This window comes from Sycon ciliatum, chromosome 3, assembly GCF_964019385.1.
Source record: "Sycon ciliatum chromosome 3, ocSycCili1.1, whole genome shotgun sequence".
NCBI lineage: Eukaryota > Metazoa > Porifera > Calcarea > Leucosolenida > Sycettidae > Sycon > Sycon ciliatum.
This window is the reverse complement of record NC_088645.1, coordinates 17356015-17377633: the sequence shown is the minus strand read 5'-3', so window position 1 is coordinate 17377633 and position 21619 is coordinate 17356015. Positions and strand designations below refer to the sequence as shown.

The 21619-nt window shown below is 48.9% G+C and overlaps 1 protein-coding gene across 2 annotated transcripts in view; it reads left to right on the top strand.

The window, feature by feature from the left end:
- LOC135811602 (probable serine/threonine-protein kinase DDB_G0284251) overlaps positions 1 to 21619 on the top strand; it is a 151166-nt gene that overhangs the window by 66466 nt on the left and 63081 nt on the right. The gene's annotated exons all lie outside the window — the stretch shown is intronic.

The window sequence follows — 21619 nt, the reverse complement described above, 5'->3', positions numbered from 1 at the left end:
TTATTTTTTCGGCGATTTTTGTGGGAACATTCTGGTCCAATGGAACACTGACATCCATCAGCAGCACCTGTGTGCTGGACCGCAACACCAGGTCTGGACGGTTGTGGCGCACTTGCGTATCCGTTGGGATATTGAACTCCCACAGGAGCTTCATGTCAAGATTTTCCGTGACAGGCACAAGATGATGCTTCAGCGGGTTGCTTCCCGGCCGACCCAGACCATGCCGCTTGCATAGTGCCCAATGCACCAACTTGACGAGCGTGTCATGCCGTTCGATATACAGTGTTTTGGCTAGAGCTGGGCAACAGGCCACAATGTGATCAACTGTTTCTCCGCGAGTGCCGCAAACTCGACAAATGTCCACAACGTCTCCCCGTCCAATGACCGTGACCTGATAGTGCCTGGTCGCAATGGCCTGATCCTGTACAGCCAGCAAGAGTCCCTCTGTCGCAGGCCTGATCGTTGGCGATTTCAGCCAGCGAAAACTCAAGCCCAGGTCCAAGCCAGCATCAGAAGCTCGTCTCCAGAACTGGCCATGGAGAGGCTTACCTTGGATAACGGCCAGGCACCGGAGAGCAACGGCCTTCTTGACAATGACTTTTGTGGCAGTCTCCAGTGGCAGTCTCCAAGTCGGGTAGGTCAAGTTCACCCAGAAGTCTGGAGGCTTGACGTGTAACTGATTTTGACGGTGCCACATCATTGTCGTGATGGCGCTTAACAGCAGCCAACAGTGGCACGTTTGGGTGGGCTTGTAGGTACTTGTAGGTGGGCTTGTTATTATTATTATTATTATTACGAAGTAGTGGTTGCGACCTCGGCGATGATTTGTAAGAAAAGGGTTTGCTCCCCACACCGGAGCTCGCGCTATTCCGCCGACTTTACTTGACACTTGACTGACTCACGACTGCCATCCAGAGCACACGAGAAGTCCATCGAACCTTCGACTCGGCAAACCTGCAAGAAAGCACCACTCCCTGCTCAATACACAGTGTTTCGGGGAATTCACCCCTCATCAGTTGAGCTTGAGTAGGCTGAGGAAGATTGTGCCCGAGGAGCACCACTTATATAGTGCTCTCCAGGCACGACCATCACCAGGGATACAAACTTACAGAGACACTCCGTTTTCAGCGCGACAAACACCTCGTGAGTACCAGATAGCAGCGTGAGTCAGTGTCGCTGCTGGACGGTGAGACAGACGTCGAGGACCCTCGGTCATTCACAACGCTGTCACCTCCAAACCAACTAGTCGCAAGCCCGCGCTGGGCACAACAGTACGAAGTAGTGGTTGCGACCTCGGCGATGATTTGTAAGAAAAGGGTTTGCTCCCCACACCGGAGCTCGCGCTATTCCGCCGACTTTACTTGACACTTGACTGACTCACGACTGCCATCCAGAGCACACGAGAAGTCCATCGAACCTTCGACTCGGCAAACCTGCAAGAAAGCACCACTCCCTGCTCAATACACAGTGTTTCGGGGAATTCACCCCTCATCAGTTGAGCTTGAGTAGGCTGAGGAAGATTGTGCCCGAGGAGCACCACTTATATAGTGCTCTCCAGGCACGACCATCACCAGGGATACAAACTTACAGAGACGCTCCGTTTTCAGCGCGACAAACACCTCGTGAGCACCAGATAGCAGCGTGAGTCAGTGTCGCTGCTGGACGGTGAGACAGACGTCGAGGACCCTCGGTCATTCGCAACGCTGTCACCTCCAAACCAACTAGTCGCAAGCCCGCGCTGGGCACAACAGTACGAAGTAGTGGTTGCGACCTCGGCGATGATTTGTAAGAAAAGGGTTTGCTCCCCACACCGGAGCTCGCGCTATTCCGCCGACTTTACTTGACACTTGACTGACTCACGACTGCCATCCAGAGCACACGAGAAGTCCATCGAACCTTCGACTCGGCAAACCTGCAAGAAAGCACCACTCCCTGCTCAATACACAGTGTTTCGGGGAATTCACCCCTCATCAGTTGAGCTTGAGTAGGCTGAGGAAGATTGTGCCCGAGGAGCACCACTTATATAGTGCTCTCCAGGCACGACCATCACCAGGGATACAAACTCACAGAGACGCTCCGTTTTCAGCGCGACAAACAGCAGCGACACTGACTCACGCTGCTATCTGGTGCTCACGAGGTGTTTGTCGCGCTGAAAACGGAGCGTCTCTGTAAGTTTGTATCCCTGGTGATGGTCGTGCCTGGAGAGCACTATATAAGTGGTGCTCCTCGGGCACAATCTTCCTCAGCCTACTCAAGCTCAACTGATGAGGGGTGAATTCCCCGAAACACTGTGTATTGAGCAGGGAGTGGTGCTTTCTTGCAGGTTTGCCGAGTCGAAGGTTCGATGGACTTCTCGTGTGCTCTGGATGGCAGTCGTGAGTCAGTCAAGTGTCAAGTAAAGTCGGCGGAATAGCGCGAGCTCCGGTGTGGGGAGCAAACCCTTTTATTATTATTATTATTATGACGACTTTATTCACTCCCAAAGCAGAAAAAGAAAGCTTGAAAGGAGGCATGAAGCACAGCACCGGGATCCATATGACCCAAGGGTGAAGCACCAATCAATGAAGATAAAAGAAAATCCTGAACCAAATTTTGATAAACTTCATGAGAGAAAAATTCAAGTATACCAACTTCGATACTCACATAAAATCACAGTCATGTATAACAGAACTACTCAAGTAGTAAACACCAAGCATGCTGCACATGGGACACTCCAAGCAAGACAAACTCAGACGAGATAAAACGGCATATGCAGAGAAAGACAATACATGACTGGGGACATATGGCAGAAATTCACGCCTCTCGGCTCGTCACACAGCACATGATGCACCACAATCATAAAACACACAGACTGAGACACATCGAGACATTACGGGCAGGCTAACATAAGGTCAACCGACCGTTCCGACCATGCCACTCTCCCATCCATGACCAGTCACCGACCGCACAATTCTCAGGGTGCCCAGAATAGCACATTGCTGCAGCCGCTGGATCACGGACGCATGGAGCCCAAGGCTTAAGATGTGGCTGCGGCTCGTTCCTGACACACCACCCAGAGCACCAATGATAACTGGAACAATAGTTATCTTTTTGTTCCAGATCCTCCTCAGCTCTGCTGCCAAGGGCAGGTATTTGCTGATCTTCTCCTGCACCTTCTCATTCACCCTGTGGTCCAATGGGACACTGACGTCCAAGAGCAGTGCCCGATCATCCAGAACCAGCACCAGGTCTGGTCTGTTCGCTTTTATTACTCGATCTGTGGGAATGGAAATCTCCCATATCAGCTTGCAACTGGCAGAACTTGTGACCTGCACCAGCTGCTTACTGCTGGGTAATCCATGCTGCTTACACAGCGCACGATGCAGGGCCTGGACCACAAAGTTATGCCGGGCAATGTATGCAGTCCGTGCCAGGGCTGGACAGCAGGCGATGATGTGGTCCATATTTTCTCCGGGTGCACCACATACACGACAGAGGTCCACGACATCATGCCTCTTGTGGATATGGCGCATATTGTTTCTCGTGGCAATCACCTGATCCTGGCAAGCAATGAGAAAGCCTTCCGTTTCAGGATGCATTGTCTGGGATCTGAAACAGGAAAACGAGAGCTGCATGTCCAGGATGCCATCAACACGCGCCCAATAGCGACCATGAAGAGGCATCGCTCGAAGTTCACGGCGGCGGTTGTCATTGAGGGCCTGTTTAACAGTCTCTTTGTTAGCGGTGTCCAGGCTCGTTAGGCGAAGGCGCTGCAGGACAGTATTTGCCAGCTTTGGTATTGATTTTCTAGAGGGACGTGATTCATGGTACTGGAGAACAGCGGCCAGGGCAGGGACATCTTCCCGATCCTTCAGGTACTGAGCGAGCCGGATGCAAGTACGGTCATGGAGATCTACGATGCATACTAGGCCACGACCTCCCTCACTCCGCGGTAGATATAGGCGACGGATTGAGGCACGTGGGTGGTGGGCCCTGCTAGCAGTCAGAGCCTTCCTCACTGTCCTGTCCAGCGAGCGGAGCTCATCCGCAGTCCAAGGAACGACTGTGCCAAGGCCATAGGACACCACTGGCAGAACGTAGGTGTTGATTGCTCTGATGAGGTTTGGTGCACATAGTGAAGCATCCGTGATCAAGCGAAGACGGCGACGGAACTCAGCGATGGCAGATTGTTTAACTTCACCAGCCTCGATTCCCAGGAATTCCCGCAGGCCAAGGTAGAGGTACGCCGCGCCATCTTGCAGAGGATGAATGATCGACTCTGTTAGCAAGGTTGACGAAGGCTCTGCATCCTGGGTTGGCTTAGCGGCCGGGCAGACAATCTTCGAGCACTTAGTGGGAGATAGTTGCATGCCAACCGCCCCACCAACGCACTCCACAATGTTGATCAAGGAGTCCAGTCCAGTACTGCTAGCGGCAAATAGCTTGACGTCATCCATGTACCATAGATGCGACAACAGGGAATCACGCGTGGGTCCACAACGATATCCTATGCCGCTTCTTGCTAATTCGTTTGAGATTGGGTTGAGACCGATGCAGAACAGCAGGGGAGACAGAGAATCACCCTGGAAGATACCCCGTCGGATGGATATTGGCTCGCTGACCCCGCTGCTAAGGCACAGTTGTGTGCTCCATTGCTCCGACAGCGTTTGGAGTGTGCGGATGATCCTAGGATCGAACTTGTAGATGGTAGCAATTTCCCAGATCCACTCTTGGGAAAGGCTATCGAAGGCCTTTCGGAAGTCTAGCCATGCCATACTGAGGGAGCGCTGGTGGCATTTGGCATCTTCAATAATCATGTTGTTGATCAACAACTGATCTGTGCATCCTCCTCGGCCACGTGCACATCCGACCTGTTCCGGGGCCAGCAGACTGTTAGCGGTGATGTGAGACCACATAAGCTCCGATACTACAGATGTGAAAAGTTTATACATAGAAGGCAGGCAGGTTATAGGTCTCCAGTTCTGGGGTTTCGACAGATCACCTTTCTTCGGTAGGAGTACGGTTGCACCAAGGGAGAACCAGGGCGGTGGCACGACTTCCGAATCCAACAGCTGCTGGAATATGCGAAGCAAGGCAGGATGCAGAGCACTAAACTTCTTCAACCAGAATGGTCTGATGTTGTCAGGCCCAGCAGCACGCCAGTGAGGCATCCTTCCAACTGCCAGTTGGAACAACTCCGGCGTTATGACTGCATCCTCTTGTGGCTGGACATCTTGATAGGCAAGAGCCTCCCGTTCAATCCATCCATGTCTGCTCACCGCAAATGGCTCGGACCAGATGCCTGACCAAAAATCATGCAACGCCCCCATACCAGGCCGCGTCTGGTCACTGCAGTCAGCCTCCTGTGTCCCCAGAGAGCGGTAGAACTGGCGCTCGTTCTCTCTGAATACCTGATTCTGTTGTTTTCTCTTGATGTTATCCTTATACCGTCTGATTCTGGCGGAAAGCGCCAGCAGCTCCATTTTCTTGCTTTCGAGTAGAGCCACGGCCTCATCACTGCTCTTGACAGGATATCTGGTGAACAATCTTGGGTTTCCAGCTTGGATGAAACTTGTGAGGCGCGACACGTCTTTCCTCACATTCTCAATTTTGCGTTGTATCCGCAACAACCAGCCTGGCGCAGTCTCCCTCCCATGATCACCACCACTCAAACGGCAAGGTGCAACACCAGACACCACCAAGACCAGCACCGCCGCTGCATAGGTGAGCTGATTGGCGAATTCCAAAGACAGAGGTAGGGGTAAACCCGACAGGAACAGTCTCATGCCACCGTTGACCAAGGCAACATTGCTGGAAAGTGCACGGCTAGGGACCTTTCTGGGGACAGTGAGTCTTGGCCGACCTGTCAACTGCAAGCTCTGTACTCCAACTAAAACACCGCTCAGAGGTCTGGCAACGTCACCAGGTGTGGTTATTTTGCGATTGATGCAGAGGTGCCTGATTGACCACTCCAGATCCATACTCAAACCACCAGGGCCCAGAATACCAGATTCACTGAGATTGGTTAGAATGCCTCCAAGCTTATCAGGGTTGGAATTACTACAAGGCGAACAAGGCGTCTCCCTTGTGCAGTGACTTTGCTCTGTTTCAGGCACTCCAACAGCCGGTCCATCCACAGTAGGCGTTGATCCACTGGGAGCAAAGTCGCCCTCCACAGGTGGCTGAGGTCCTGCCAGGCCATAAACAGCCTGTGGACGCACGCAGGCCACTGGACTACCCACAGAGTGTGCATAGACAGATTCAATACATGATGCATCATCACCCGCAGTGCTGGAGTACTCAGTACATGAAGGCAGAGGCCCAGCAGCAAACACACGGAGCAAGCTCGGTGGAACGCCGGCGCACGTGTCATGGCCATCGTTTACTAGCACACTGGGACCAGAGTCAACGGAACCGGTGCAGGCGGAATATTCTACATGATCACGTGCAAGAGAGGCTGGCGGTTCGCTGTCAGTGTCAGTGAAACAGGCGCCAGGATCATCAGGTAACCCAGCAGCCGAATCCAGGGAAACAGCGCCGGTGGAAGACGCACTGACAGATTCAGGACCCTGACTAGTCGTAGCAGGCAACTGGACCACACAGCCAAAGCGCGTCATGAACTCAACAGGCAACTCGCCACGCTGCACCAACTGACGGGCTATCTCCTCCTGCTCCACCGATGTAAGGTATTTTTTGATAATTAGCGAAATTTGACCAGCCAAGTTCTGCTCCGAGATAATATCATCCGGTCGACGCTGTATCCATAGGTCAAGTTGACGCTTCCGGTGACCCGCCTTCTGTGGCCATACAGCCAGAAAATGGCACTCCAAGGCAATACGGTTGTCGGAACCAGACCATTTCCTGCGAGGTGGCATACACCAGTTCACTAAAAAACAAGACTAGACCTTCTCTTTGCTGAGACCTACTTCACAAAAATGATGAAACGGCTACTAGTAAAGGGATGAGGGTAAACTCAAAGGAATTGGAGCGGGTAGCGCGCTCAGAGGCGGATGGCTACCAGAGCTCCAAAAAGCTGAACCGTCCCCGAGGGGGGTTAATTATTATGACGACTTTATTCACTCCCAAAGCAGAAAAAGAAAGCTTGAAAGGAGGCATGAAGCACAGCACCGGGATCCATATGACCCAAGGGTGAAGCACCAATCAATGAAGATAAAAGAAAATCCTGAACAAAATTTTGATAAACTTCATGAGAGAAAAATTCAACTATACCAACTTCGATACTCACATAAAATCACAGTCATGTATAACAGAGCTACTCAAGTAGTAAACACCAAGCATGCTGCACATGGGACACTCCAAGCAAGACAAACTCAGACGAGATAAAACGGCATATGCAGAGAAAGAAAATACATGACTGGGGGCATATGGCAGAAATTCACGCCTCTTGGCTCGTCACACAGCACATGATGCACCACAATCATAAAACACACAGACTGAGACACATCGAGACATTACGGGCAGGCTAACATAAGGTCAACCGACCGTTCCGACCATGCCACTCTCCCATCCATGACCAGTCACCGACCGCACAATTCTCAGGGTGCCCAGAATAGCACATTGCTGCAGCCGCTGGATCACGGACGCGTGGAGCCCAAGGCTTAAGATGTGGCTGCGGCTCGTTCCTGACACACCACCCAGAGCACCAATGATAACTGGAACAATAGTTATTATTATTATTATTATTATTAAAAAGCTTACGTGGAGATAAAAATGTAATCAACGCAATAAATAGAGTAAGCTGCGCACTCAGTACAAACACCATTAGCAAAACTTGTTTTCATGTAAATAATTAAGCTTGTTCCTAAACGTTTTCGTCGCCATCTCATCAGAGGATTACTGGCAAATCAAAACTAGCTCTAAACTCAATATATATACGCACAATGCAAGTAGTAATTTAGACCCTAACTAGCGCGAGAAAATGAGAGCTGAAAAAACATTACATCAATCAACGATATCAGGTGACAACAGATGCGATAAATTCACTACTAGAAAGTAACCATGCACCACAAACGAGAACTACTGATCTAAATTCACAAACAATTTCAACGTAAACAAATTCTTTTTCTGCCTACACAAAATCGGCTTGGTAGTAAAAATGTAGATAGACTCCAATACACGCAGATACCTTTGACTACGTGAACGAGACCAAACAGAAAAGCAATCATCAGTATAACTAGAACGACAATCACTATTCTGAACAAGATGGTTTGCAACAGAAGATTCATACACCCTAACACCACTACTAGAACCAGTACATACTTTGGAATTACGTGACAATGAAACCGACTTGACATTCCTTGCCGCTACTGCCACTCCAGACGAAGCCGATGTAGATGTCCGTACCAAAGACACGTCCGTTACTGGCACTGCGTGCTGCGATGATGCTCCCTTTGACGTTTCAATGGCCGTTGGTGTTGATGAAGAAGAGGAGGGAGATGAGGCTTCTTCATCAACACCAACGGCCATTGAAACGTCAAAGGGAGCATCATCGCAGCAGGCAGTGCCAGTAACGGACGTGTCTTTGGTACGGACATCTACATCGGCTTCGTCTGGAGTGGCAGTAGCGGCAAGGAATGTCAAGTCGGTTTCATTGTCACGTAATTCCAAAGTATGTACTGGTTCTAGTAGTGGTGTTAGGGTGTATGAATCTTCTGTTGCAAACCATCTTGTTCAGAATAGTGATTGTCGTTCTAGTTATACTGATGATTGCTTTTCTGTTTGGTCTCGTTCACGTAGTCAAAGGTATCTGCGTGTATTGGAGTCTATCTACATTTTTACTACCAAGCCGATTTTGTGTAGGCAGAAAAAGAATTTGTTTACGTTGAAATTGTTTGTGAATTTAGATCAGTAGTTCTCGTTTGTGGTGCATGGTTACTTTCTAGTAGTGAATTTATCGCATCTGTTGTCACCTGATATCGTTGATTGATGTAATGTTTTTTCAGCTCTCATTTTCTCGCGCTAGTTAGGGTCTAAATTACTACTTGCATTGTGCGTATATATATTGAATTTAGAGCTAGTTTTGATTTGCCAGTAATCCTCTGATGAGATGGCGACGAAAACGTTTAGGAACAAGCTTAATTATTTACATGAAAACAAGTTTTGCTAATGGTGTTTGTACTGAGTGCGCAGCTTACTCTATTTATTGCGTTGATTATTATTATTATTATTATTAATGAGCGTTAGCATGCTAACGCGAGTTAGCAGCCAGCCCAGCGAGCTGGCCCAACCTGCACGCATGCGCGAGTCACGTGGGCACGCGCCCTTCAATATCCTGTACAATGTCTCTTTCATGTCATTGCTGTTTGGACTTTCGAGCGTGCAACTTGCGGAACAGGTGTTCCCGAAACAATTTCCTTTCGTTAGACTTTCAAGCTTGCATTCTCGTATCTCTGCGTTTCAATTCAGACTTCATTGACGCCTGTTGGTGCCTGAAACAATGTCGTCGTCTACAGTGGAACGTCGACTGTGGTTTTTTAGCTTGCGCCATCATCAGGTTTCCTGAAATGAAGTACCTCCACGCGATCTCAGCGACCCTTGTTTGTGCCTTGAAACAATGTCGTCGTCACCAACCGGCGTCCAGCCTCTCCGGATCGCCTCGCTCTACCTGGCTCCGCCGCCCGCCTACTGCGAACGCAGCGACGGCCGCCACGCAGCACCACCACTGCAACAGCAGGCGCGAGCCTGACGATCGTAATTCGTATCCAGAGAGGCGAGTTCGTGGACTTTGATTTTCTGTTGGAAGTAACAACGGGAGTTGTCCACTGCCGTCACCAACGCCACCCAGCTTCTCCTCGCTCTACTTGGATCCGTATCGCCGCTCGCCGCCAGCAGGCCGGACCCTACTGGGAGCCCGGTGCAGTGACGACCGCCATATGCGCATGCAGCACCAACAGCAGGTGAACCTGACTGTCCTATACGGGCCCTTCTCGATCGCGTCCAGAGAGGCGAGTTCGTGGACTTCGATTTCCTGCTGCCCGATACAGTTGCAGTCAGTCCAGCTCCGGCGACGTTCCAACTCCGTAGCCCCTCATATGTTGCTCTTCTGGCGCACTAGCATTTATTTGAATCCGAACCCAGAACTGCGCTTCGTAGGCTGCATGACGGTAGCACTTGAGTTGAGACCTGGACAGTGTTCATGAATGGTCTGTGTTCCACTGTTCCTCACCCGTTTCACGAGTGCCTGTGGACGTATTTGGCCACGATCGTCGCGGCCAATCGCCAGCTTTTGCCACCTAGAAACTGGACGTTATCAATACTCAATCTGCGGACAACTGTTTCGTCCTTTGTGGACTCATCAGCGCAGCACAGAGGGAATTAAGCCGAACCTGATAGCAATGGAAAATAAAATAAATCTCCAAAGCCAGGTTATCAATATCAACTTGTGGCAACTGCGCCTCGCGGTGTACTGGAACAGCACGACCCGCCTGCCAGCAGTGCAGCTCAGTGCACTCGCCAGCATTTCCGTGCGCATTTCGTCCTACTCACCAGTACAGATCCGCATCACGTACCGCAACCGTATGCCGCTACTACGAGTACGGCGCTTGCACGCGTCAGCTCAGGCAGTGCTACCTCCAGTGCCGACAGGAGCATCCCAGGGCAAAGTGTAAGGCCTCATCAGTAACTGTGTAAGCACTCAGTTTCTCACTTCTCAAAATTACTGGACTCACATCCTGATCCTATGCTCCGGAGGTATGTTGCACATGGTCGTAATTGTGGGGTTGTGGTAGGTTTCATCGGCAACCACTCAACTAACTGGGATCCATTGAATTTAACACGGTCACATGCTAACCCAGATTATATTTCTGCGCAACGATCCGTTTCTTGCAGCAGGCTTGAAACAGCTGGCCGATCCGTTTCTTGCAGCAGGCTTGAAACAGCTGGCCCGTGTTCTTCACCCCCTTTCTCGCCTCTGTGCTGTTCCGGCGTAGATGCGGTTCCTAGACGAACGGGAAGTTACACACGACACACCCTTTGTAAAGCCTGGAGGGTCGAAGTGTCAACGATTACATTCCAGCAGACCGTGGCTCTCCACAATGTCAAGATGACAATGCTGCAAACATGATTAGACAATTGCTCGCCCCGCTGTATCTTGCTAAGCTCAATGTTAAAAGTGCATTCTGCCGAATTCCCGTCTGCCCGGAGGAGTGGCCCTTGTTGAACCGCTGGCAGGATCAATACTGTTATGAGAGCGTCCTGCCCTTCAGACTGTACTACGCTCCAGGCCAGCTATATGGAACTCTGTCGCATCCGCCAGTGAATGGATTGTGTGCGGGCAGTTCGCACTCCCACGCCTGTTGCATAACGGGGAATACCTCAATTAATGTTACTTCCTCAATGCATGCTCTGGACTTGTGTTACCTCGCCAGCAACTCGCTATTCTGCTCCGAGCGTTTACATACCTCGGTGTTTCTCTGGCCCCAGCAAAAGTGGAGGGTCCAGCTCAATTCCTGACGTTATTGGCATCTTCCCATTACGGGAAATACCTCGACTAACGTTTCTGTCTCCAGGCATGCTCTGGACTTGTGTTAGCTCGCCAGCAACTCGCTACTCGGCGCCGTGCGTTTACATACCTCGGTGTTTCTCTGGCGTCAGCAAAAGTGCCTCCTCGATGTATGCTCTGGACCTGTGTTAGCTCGCCAGCAACTCGCTACTCGGCGCCGTGCGTTTACATACCTCGGTGTTTCTCTGGCGTCAGCAAAAGTGGAGGGTCCAGCCCACGTCCTGACGTTTATCGGCGTCATCCTGGACACCCGCGCGCTCACATCAGTCTGCCGATGGACGAACTTGCCAAGCTTCACGACCTCCTACGGGCCACTCTCAACACAGCTTCAACTACCCAATGTCAACTCGAGTATCTTTTGGGAAAGCTCTCGTTTGCTACAAGAGTGATAGTCCCAGGACGCACATTGCAGATTGTGGTCACTTGCCAACTGGTACCGGCAGCCGTATTACCTGATCAAGCTCTCCGAAGAGTGCCTCAAATACCTTCGCTGATGGCCTTAGCTCCTGGAATAGTAGAACGGCCGGTCCTTCTTCCTACACCCTAAGTGGACGCCGTCCCCCAACTTGCTGCTATTCACTGATGCAAGTGGTGCACTTGGCTGGTGCGCAAACAATTGCAACCGGGGATAGGGCAATGGACAGTCAATCAAGCAGACCAGCCAATCGCAAAGAGTGGTTTGCAATTGTGGCAGCACCTGGAAAAGCTAGCGGCACCAGCAGCAGATGCCAATCGATCGGCTTTGCAGCAACTGCGAAAATCTTGCTCATCAGTTGTGACTATGGCCTGGCGTCATACACCGGCCACTCGTTTCGAATCAGCTGCCGGACTCGATATTCAGAGAGGCGGGAAGGTGGAAAGCCATGTCGGCCCGAGTAACATTCGGAGGCCACCAGCAGCCAAAGCATGGGTGGCTGTGGCAATGGCCTCAGCCCATGATATCGAGTTCCTGTTAGTCAATCGTTACCGAGCTTGCACTGCTTACAAATATCACAGGTAGCTGCACTTTGTGATCCGCTCTGGGAGTGCCGATTTATGGAATATATGCTCTCAACTGGTTATGCATCTCTATATATCTAGCATTTGGCGGCTCTATTCAGAGTCATTGGCGGCTCCATGCGGAGGCATTGGCGGCTCCATGCGGAGTCATTCGACGGCTCCATGCGGAGTAATTGGCAGCTCCATGCGGAGTAATTCGGCGGCTCCATGCGGAGTCATTCGCTGGCTCCATGCGGAGTCAATTGCCGGCTCCATGCGGAGTCATTCGCCGGCTCCATGCGGAGTCATTCGCCGGCTCCATGCGGAGTCATTTGCCGGCTCCATGCGGAGTCATTCGCCTGCTCCATGCGGAGTCATTTGCCGGCTCCATGCGGAGTCATTTGCCGGCTCCATGCGGAGTCATTTGCCGGCTCCATGCGGAGTCATTCGCCTGCTCCAAGCGGAGTCATTTGCTGGCTCAGCTGCGAGCCATTATACCAGTTGCTCGAATCGGCACTCCCAGCTTAATGCAAAACTCGGTTGCTCTGTTGTGAGGTGGGGGGATGCTAAATGAGCGTTAGCATGCTAACGCGAGTTAGCAGCCAGCCCAGCGAGCTGGCCCAACCTGCACGCATGCGCGAGTCACGTGGGCACGCGCCCTTCAATATCCTGTACAATGTCTCTTTCATGTCATTGCTGTTTGAACTTTCGAGCGTGCAACTTGCGGAACAGGTGTTCCCGAAACAATTTCCTTCCCACCCTCCCACCCACTAGCTCAACTCATGTTTCTGGCGCACACATGACGGTATCTGTATAGTCCATGAGAATATATGCTCTCAACTGGTTATGCATCTCTATATATCTAGCATTTGGCGGCTCTATTCAGAGTCATTGGCGGCTCCATGCGGAGGCATTGGCGGCTCCATGCGGAGTCATTCGACGGCTCCATGCGGAGTAATTGGCAGCTCCATGCGGAGTAATTCGGCGGCTCCATGCGGAGTCATTCGCTGGCTCCATGCGGAGTCAATTGCCGGCTCCATGCGGAGTCATTCGCCGGCTCCATGCGGAGTCATTCGCCGGCTCCATGCGGAGTCATTTGCCGGCTCCATGCGGAGTCATTCGCCTGCTCCATGCGGAGTCATTTGCCGGCTCCATGCGGAGTCATTTGCCGGCTCCATGCGGAGTCATTTGCCGGCTCCATGCGGAGTCATTCGCCTGCTCCAAGCGGAGTCATTTGCTGGCTCAGCTGCGAGCCATTATACCAGTTGCTCGAATCGGCACTCCCAGCTTAATGCAAAACTCGGTTGCTCTGTTGTGAGGTGGGGGGATGCTAATTATTATTATTATTAACTGGTTTGAGGGAAAGAGACAAATTATTATTATTATTTTTTTTTTTTTAAAAAGAGGTCGGAGGCGGATAATACTTTAAAACGAAGGTAAGTTATGGGTCGCAAATATCCACGCAAACACACATCCAGTCATAATAAGGCACTTGTCATAAGTATCCGAACGTTTTCGGTCCCTTCTCATCAAGGATTATACAGGGAATGGCTCAAGCTGGAAAGACTAAAACTTATATAGCGTAAAGATAATTAGATAACAACACTCGTGACAAGGTGGAAAATTATCAAGTTTAGCACGACACAAAACTCGAAGGAAAATAATAATAGTGACAACAACATAGTGAGCAAATTAAGTTACATTGTTACCACCTCGACGAGGAGTAACACCAAACAATTGTAGCGACAACACATTTTCTTTCTGTACGCAAAGTTCAGGATCTAACTTACGGATATACAAAGCTTCTAACACAGCCAAATGTAATGCACATCTACCACGTGACAATATTGAGAAAACATTATCACTGTACAACTCACGACAATTGGTACGGGCTGACAGATGTTGCTTGATTGACGAAGTGCGATTCTTAGCTCCATTGGGTGTTGTCTCCTCCAATGTCCCGTCATCTCGCCTCTTCGTGGCATCACCACTATCTGTCTCTTCGCGTTTCCGCGGCCTTCCACGTTTCTTGACACTAACCGTTGGGTGCGCGATACCCGGTGTCCTTTCCGTTACGTCTCCTCCATTGCGGATTTCTATTGAGCTTCTTACTCCAACTTGTCCGGTGTCCGATATTGAGGTTAGTTTTCGCGGTCTACCACGTTTTCGAATATTGACTGTTGTTGTCACTTCCGTTGTCGTTGTACGTTCGTCCTCATCAGTCCGTATTTTCACTTGGCTTCTCGTCACCCTTTCCGACGCCGACAGATCCTTTGTCAGTTTCGGTGGTTTACGTGTGGGTCTTTCACCATCTTTTATGCTGTTCTCAGCTGGCCCGTGTCCTACACACGCAGAGGAGGACGGGCATGCAGTCACATCTTTACGGGAAGAGGAAGATCCACCGATGGACTGGACAGCACATTTTGGAGGACGACCACGGCGAGGACGACAATCGCGCGCATCAAGCGGAACACAACTTAACGGCACATGTTGACGAATGCGTGCGCCCAGGTGCTGAAGGGTTCTACCTACATACCGATCTTCACATTGTCGGCATTGAAAGAAATAGATAAGGTTACTTTTACTAAGGGTAGGTAGAACATCCTTCTTCACACTGAACGCACGCACTGTCCCAAATATGACGTACAGCTTGACGCACGGATATGATGGACATACGATACCACGAACATCCTTCTCCACGCGCGCAGAACCGGTGCCAACCCAGGGTAAACGGAGCACCACTGGGCAACGGTCAGGTCCAAATTGGATAGGCTTGTCTGTCACCGGTTTTTCGTTGATTAGCTTGGCCAGAAATTCCTTTGGATAGCCGTTGTTCGTAAATATTGATGTCAGTCTGTCTAATTCGTCCTGCAATAGATGAGGGGAACATATTCTATGTGCACGATAAACTAGCGCCTTCACAAGATGTCTCTTCGATTTCGTAGGAGTATAGCTCCCCCACGGAATGTAGAGGCCGGTGAACGTTGGCTTCCTATAGATAGTGGTGTCCAAACTCTTAGTGTTAATATTCCGTGATATTTGTACATCCAAGAAGGATAAGCTGCCGTTTTGTTCCGCTTCCGACGTGAATCTCAACGCCGGGTGGAGACTATTCAGAGTTAGTAGAAAAGTCCCACAGACATCCTCATCCTCATCATGACAGTACACATCGTCTACAAAACGACAGTACATAGAGGGCCACAATGATGGACTAATGGACGCTTCACAGAACCCTACAAAGATATTAGCCAATACAGGACCAAGCGGCGAGCCCATGGCAACGCCATCTATTTGTTTATACATAACGTTGCCAAATGAAAACTCAACGCCCGACGTAACCATTAACATGAGTTTCACAAACTCCGTTTCGTTCAAAGACGGCGGAGTAATGGACTTATTGTGGTACAGTGTTGTTGCGCAGATGTCAATGGTCTCCCGTAGTGGCACGTTAGTAAATAAGCTCACCACGTCATACGAGCACATGAATCCGCTCGATTCAAAGCTTGCGTCCTTTAGCTTTTCTACAAACTCGAAAGTATCTTTGACGCAGTGGCTATTGTAGAGGTTGAGTACCGGTTGTAGCATGGAACATAGCCACTTGGATGTTTTAAATTGCGGTGACCCAGACATGCTGAGTATTGCTCGTAAGGGAATGTTCTTCTTGTGAATTTTTGGGAGCCCGTACATTCGTGGTCGTGTTGATCCCGTCGGCGCCAGATGGTCGTACTCATAATCAGACATTTGATGTGTTTTTGAAAGAGACAATAGGTATTTGCTAAGTTTAGTGTCGATGTTTTCTGTATGGTCATATACATCGCACGGTCCGAGTCTGCAGAATTTTGTCTTATCCTCTAGTATGACCATCATCTTGGTTTGGTAGTCCTCCCTTGACATAATAACCGTTGCCCTACCCTTGTCCGGGCGGGAGATAATGATATCCGGATTTGTTCGGAGCTCCCTCATGACTTTGAGGTGCTCTCGTGTGAGTGAAAAAGACCGGGTGTCAGGAGAGGACTGCGCAAACCTGTGTGCCTCGGCAGCCAGAGACGCCCGGCAAGCCACTGCTGTTTCGTCAGATTTTGCTGGTACCTTGGACAATTGCTGCTGGAGCAGCTCAAATTCCGCCAACATCTCCAATCGGTGGAGTTTGGGAGGAATGCCAAAATCTAAACCGCCACACAGCACGTCCTTTTGTAGTTGAGTCAAAGGGATATCGGCAAGATTAATAATAGTATCATAATTGTCGCTACATGTGCCGAATCGGTCCTTTCTCAAGGCAGACACAATCCAAACGTGTTTTGCATGCTGCCTAGATCGTTGTTTACAGTCACATTGCGATATTAGCCATGAAAATCTAACAAAATCGTAGGTATTGAGAAGTCTTCGTACTTTCTGATACGAAGACACAAACCTCGATCGTGCATTGTGAAGTTGGCTCTTTGCCTTGTTAAGATCATCCTGCAAAAGTACTTTCTCGATAGAGATAGAATCATAAAGCTTTAGTTTCTGCACTCGTTTTTGCAAATACTTAGGTGCAACAGAGTAGTGTAGGCAGTCACGGAGTAACCTGACACTGAATATAGCTGTATTGAGGCGACCACGGAGGGCAAGAACGTCATTCAATACATCAATATGGGTGATTGGGAGGCGTTGTTTGAAGTAATTGAAACAGTGTCGTGACGATAAAAAGTATAAGAGGGCAACAGTCGCTGTTACGCGCATCAGCGTGGACAAAGACCGGCAAGGGGTCTGTACGTCCACCAGTGTAGCCTAGGTGTATTGCAGCTGGACAAGGGCGCAGCATGGGAGCTTCATGCACGCTGTAGAGCTCAAGGCCCTACTACTTACTATTGTTAATACTAGTGAGCAGTGTTGCGAGTCATGTATCCGTCAAGACAACTAACAGGACGGAACGTACATACATGACTGTATCAACTAGCAAAGATTGTACTACGAACAGGTAAAGGTGCATGTACTATAAAATAAATATAAAAATATAATAATAAAAAAGAGCCTAAAGCACTAGTAGATGGAACTGGAATTTAACTCTCGGTTTGTGAACACGCTGCTACAAGACACTGAGCAAAGGAGGCCCAGTGTCCAAGTTTGCCTCCACGGTGTAACGATTTTTTTAAAGAGGTCAGAGGCGGATAATACTTTAAAACGAAGGTAAGTTATGGGTCGCAAATATCCACGCAAACACACATCCAGTCATAATAAGGCACTTGTCATAAGTATCCGAACGTTTTCGGTCCCTTCTCATCAAGGATTATACAGGGAATGGCTCAACACCCAATGGAGCTAAGAATCGCACTTCGTCAATCAAGCAACATCTGTCAGCCCGTACCAATTGTCGTGAGTTGTACAGTGATAATGTTTTCTCAATATTGTCACGTGGTAGATGTGCGTTACATTTGGCTGTGTTAGAAGCTTTGTATATCCGTAAGTTAGATCCTGAACTTTGCGTACAGAAAGAAAATGTGTTGTCGCTACAATTGTTTGGTGTTACTCCTCGTCGAGGTGGTAACAATGTAACTTAATTTGCTCACTATGTTGTTGTCACTATTATTATTTTCCTTCGAGTTTTGTGTCGTGCTAAACTTGATAATTTTCCACCTTGTCACGAGTGTTGTTATCTAATTATCTTTATGCTATATAAGTTTAAGTCTTTCCAGCTTGAGCCATTCCCTGTATAATCCTTGATGAGAAGGGACCGAAAACGTTCGGATACTTATGACAAGTGCCTTATTATGACTGGATGTGTGTTTGCGTGGATATTATTATTATTATTATTATTATTATTATTATTAGCTGGTTTGAGGGAAAGAGACAAACGGGAAAAGTCTGAAGAAAAAATTGACTGTCACCACCAGGACTCGAACCAGGGACCCTCGCTTGTAGCCAGCGATGCTCTAACCACTGAGCCATGGTGTAGTCGTCATCCCAGCAGAGGCCGTTCAACATTTTCTTCAGACTTCGTAATTATTATTATTATTATTATTGTGGAAGAGAAAAGGACATATGGATACGAGTTGAGAGTAACTCTCCATCACTGTAACATGATACTATATACAGTCAGAAAGTGCAATAACTAGGCACAAAACTGACAGAGTACTGAAACATTCGACGTCCTGACACCTAGCTTCAACACATCTCCGTAGCGCTAACCGACAGCCTTCCAACTTGGAAGGTTCAAGGTTATGGAAAAGACCAAAGAGGGGAAGGCAAGCGCAACGAAAACGAGCAAAAGCTACAGTCCCAACGGAACAAAGAATGTCGATTGTTACTGGAAGATGACGAGACCAGTACGATATTTGACACAGCGGTCTAACTACAATTCGAAGCAGCAAAGCAGCACACCACCCAACTTGGGTGGGTCATAAATATCAAAGATAAGTAAAGAAAGGGAAGCTTTGCGAAAACGAATTGTACAAGCCGAAAGCCAAACTCCTACAGTACTCCTCATGCATGACATTGTGATGGACTAGTTACTCGTTTTCGTTGCGCTTGCCTTCCCCTCTTTGGTCTTTTCCATAACCTTGAACCTTCCAAGTTTAGGGTTCACGGATTGGCATGCTAGCGTCGCCAGCCACATCATGCACGTGACAGGAGCGTGCATATACTGTCCCACACAATCGGTCAGTGCTCAAATCGCATTTTCCCATCAATATCACTCACTTTCAACTCTACGGGATTCATTACGGTTGGCTCAAACTGCCTGAATTTTTGAATCCACACGCACGAAAGACGTTCCAAGACTTCCACCGTTCGTATTTTTTCAAACGAGTTCCGGGTTTTCCAGTAACTTTGGCCAAAGTTCGGGTAAAAAAACAGGGGGAGCCGTTGCGTTTCCGTAAAATACTGAACGGTAGAAGGATAGCCAAGGTCGAGAGCAAAACAACAAGCCATTATTTGTCAAAATCGAACAAGAAACGGCTCAGCGCATCTATTTTCCGTGCACGCGCGCGCGTACTTTGGCCGACAAGGTGTGGAGAATTTCTGAAGAAGAAGAATAACAAGAGCAGCAGCGCTCGGAACAGCCGTGCTGGATACTTCCAATCCCGACGATGGAGCGTGTTGGCTGTCGTGAGCTGCTGAAACGACCATGACATTTCTTTTTCTTTGTATACCCTACATATCTTGACGTGCCCTAGCTCAGTTTCGGCCTCTTTACAGGAAGAATATTTTCTTCAATGGCATCAGCGGCCAAACAGCAAGAAGAGCAACAGATCGAGATTTGCAGGGCAAACAAAGGATGCGTGCAGCTACATCTAGTCAGGTTCGATGCAGCTGCGCTTTGCCAGAACCTCAGCAGATAAGAAAAGACGACAGAGTGTCTCAGATGGAACTGGATCTTTCGCCAAGACCGCCACCGCCGCCATCATCAAGTCCAGGTCAGTCAGAAAAATGCATGGCCCGAGTGAAGTGAACTGTGAAGCCACTGAACTGAAGCCAAGGAAAAATTCAACGCTCTCCGGCTATATATATATCCGGCTAGACTTCGAGTCGATATTTTTACTTCGATAGGCGCTGTCGCGGCCTGTACTCCGGCTGTAGCGCGCGTCCATAATCCAAAATGGAGGCGCACGTGACGGGTGCTTTTAGTGGCAAGCCGTGAACCCTAAAGTTGGAAGGCTGTCGGTTAGCGCTACGGAGATGTGTTGAAGCTAGGTGTCAGGACGTCGAATGTTTCAGTACTCTGTCAGTTTTGTGCCTAGTTATTGCACTTTCTGACTGTATATAGTATCATGTTACAGTGATGGAGAGTTACTCTCAACTCGTATCCATATGTCCTTTTCTCTTCCACATTTATTTATGGCTCAACATCCGAGTTTCAAATTGCACACCTGATGAGCCGTCACGAACCATACGGCGAAACGTACGTCGTGTGAAACAACTTGTTTTGTAGTCAACTAGTCCATCACAATGTCATGCATGAGGAGTACTGTAGGAGTTTGGCTTTCGGCTTGTACAATTCGTTTTCGCAAAGCTTCCCTTTCTTTACTTATCTTTGATATTTATGACCCACCCAAGTTGGGTGGTGTGCTGCTTTGCTGCTTCGAATTGTAGTTAGACCGCTGTGTCAAATATCGTACTGGTCTCGTCATCGTCCAGTAACAATCGACATTCTTTGTTCCGTTGGGACTGTAGCTTTTGCTCGTTTTCGTTGCGCTTGCCTTCCCCTCTTTGGTCTTTTCCATAACCTTGAACCTTCCAAGTTGGAAGGCTGTCGGTTAGCGCTACGGAGATGTGTTGAAGCTAGGTGTCAGGACGTCGAATGTTTCAGTACTCTGTCAGTTTTGTGCCTAGTTCTTGCACTTTCTGACTGTATATAGTATCATGTTACAGTGATGGAGAGTTACTCTCAACTCGTATCCATATGTCCTTTTCTCTTCCACATTTATTTATGGCTCAACATCCGAGTTTCAAATTATTATTATTATTTTATTATTTGATTATTTATTGAAGTCTGAAGAAAATGTTGAACGGCCTCTGCTGGGATGACGACTACACCATAGCTCAGTGGTTAGAGCATCGCTGGCTACAAGCGAGGGTCCCTGGTTCGAGTCCTGGTGGTGACAGTCAATTTTTTCTTCAGACTTTTCCCGTTTGTCTCTTTCCCTCAAACCAGTCAATATTTTATGACTTGGGGCTCCCCGCGTGCTAGTTTGTACGTGAAGTGTGTGGGTTACAGTGAGGGCTGCGTCCCACCCGCCTGTGTGGATTCACAGGAAGTGTGAGTTACGAAGTCTGAAGAAAATGTTGAACGGCCTCTGCTGGGATGACGACTACACCATAGCTCAGTGGTTAGAGCATCGCTGGCTACAAGCGAGGGTCCCTGGTTCGAGTCCTGGTGGTGACAGTCAATTTTTTCTTCAGACTTTTCCCGTTTGTCTCTTTCCCTCAAACCAGTCAATATTATTATTATTATTATTATTATTATTATTATTATTTGAAACTCGGGTATTGAGCCAATAATAAAAGTAGAAAGGAAAAGGACATATGGAAAGGAGTTAAGAGTAACTCTCCACCACTGTAACTAGATACTATATACAGTCAGAAAGTGCAAGAACTAGGCACAAAACTGACAGTGTACTGAGACATTCGACGTCCTGACACCTAGCTTCAACACATCTCCGT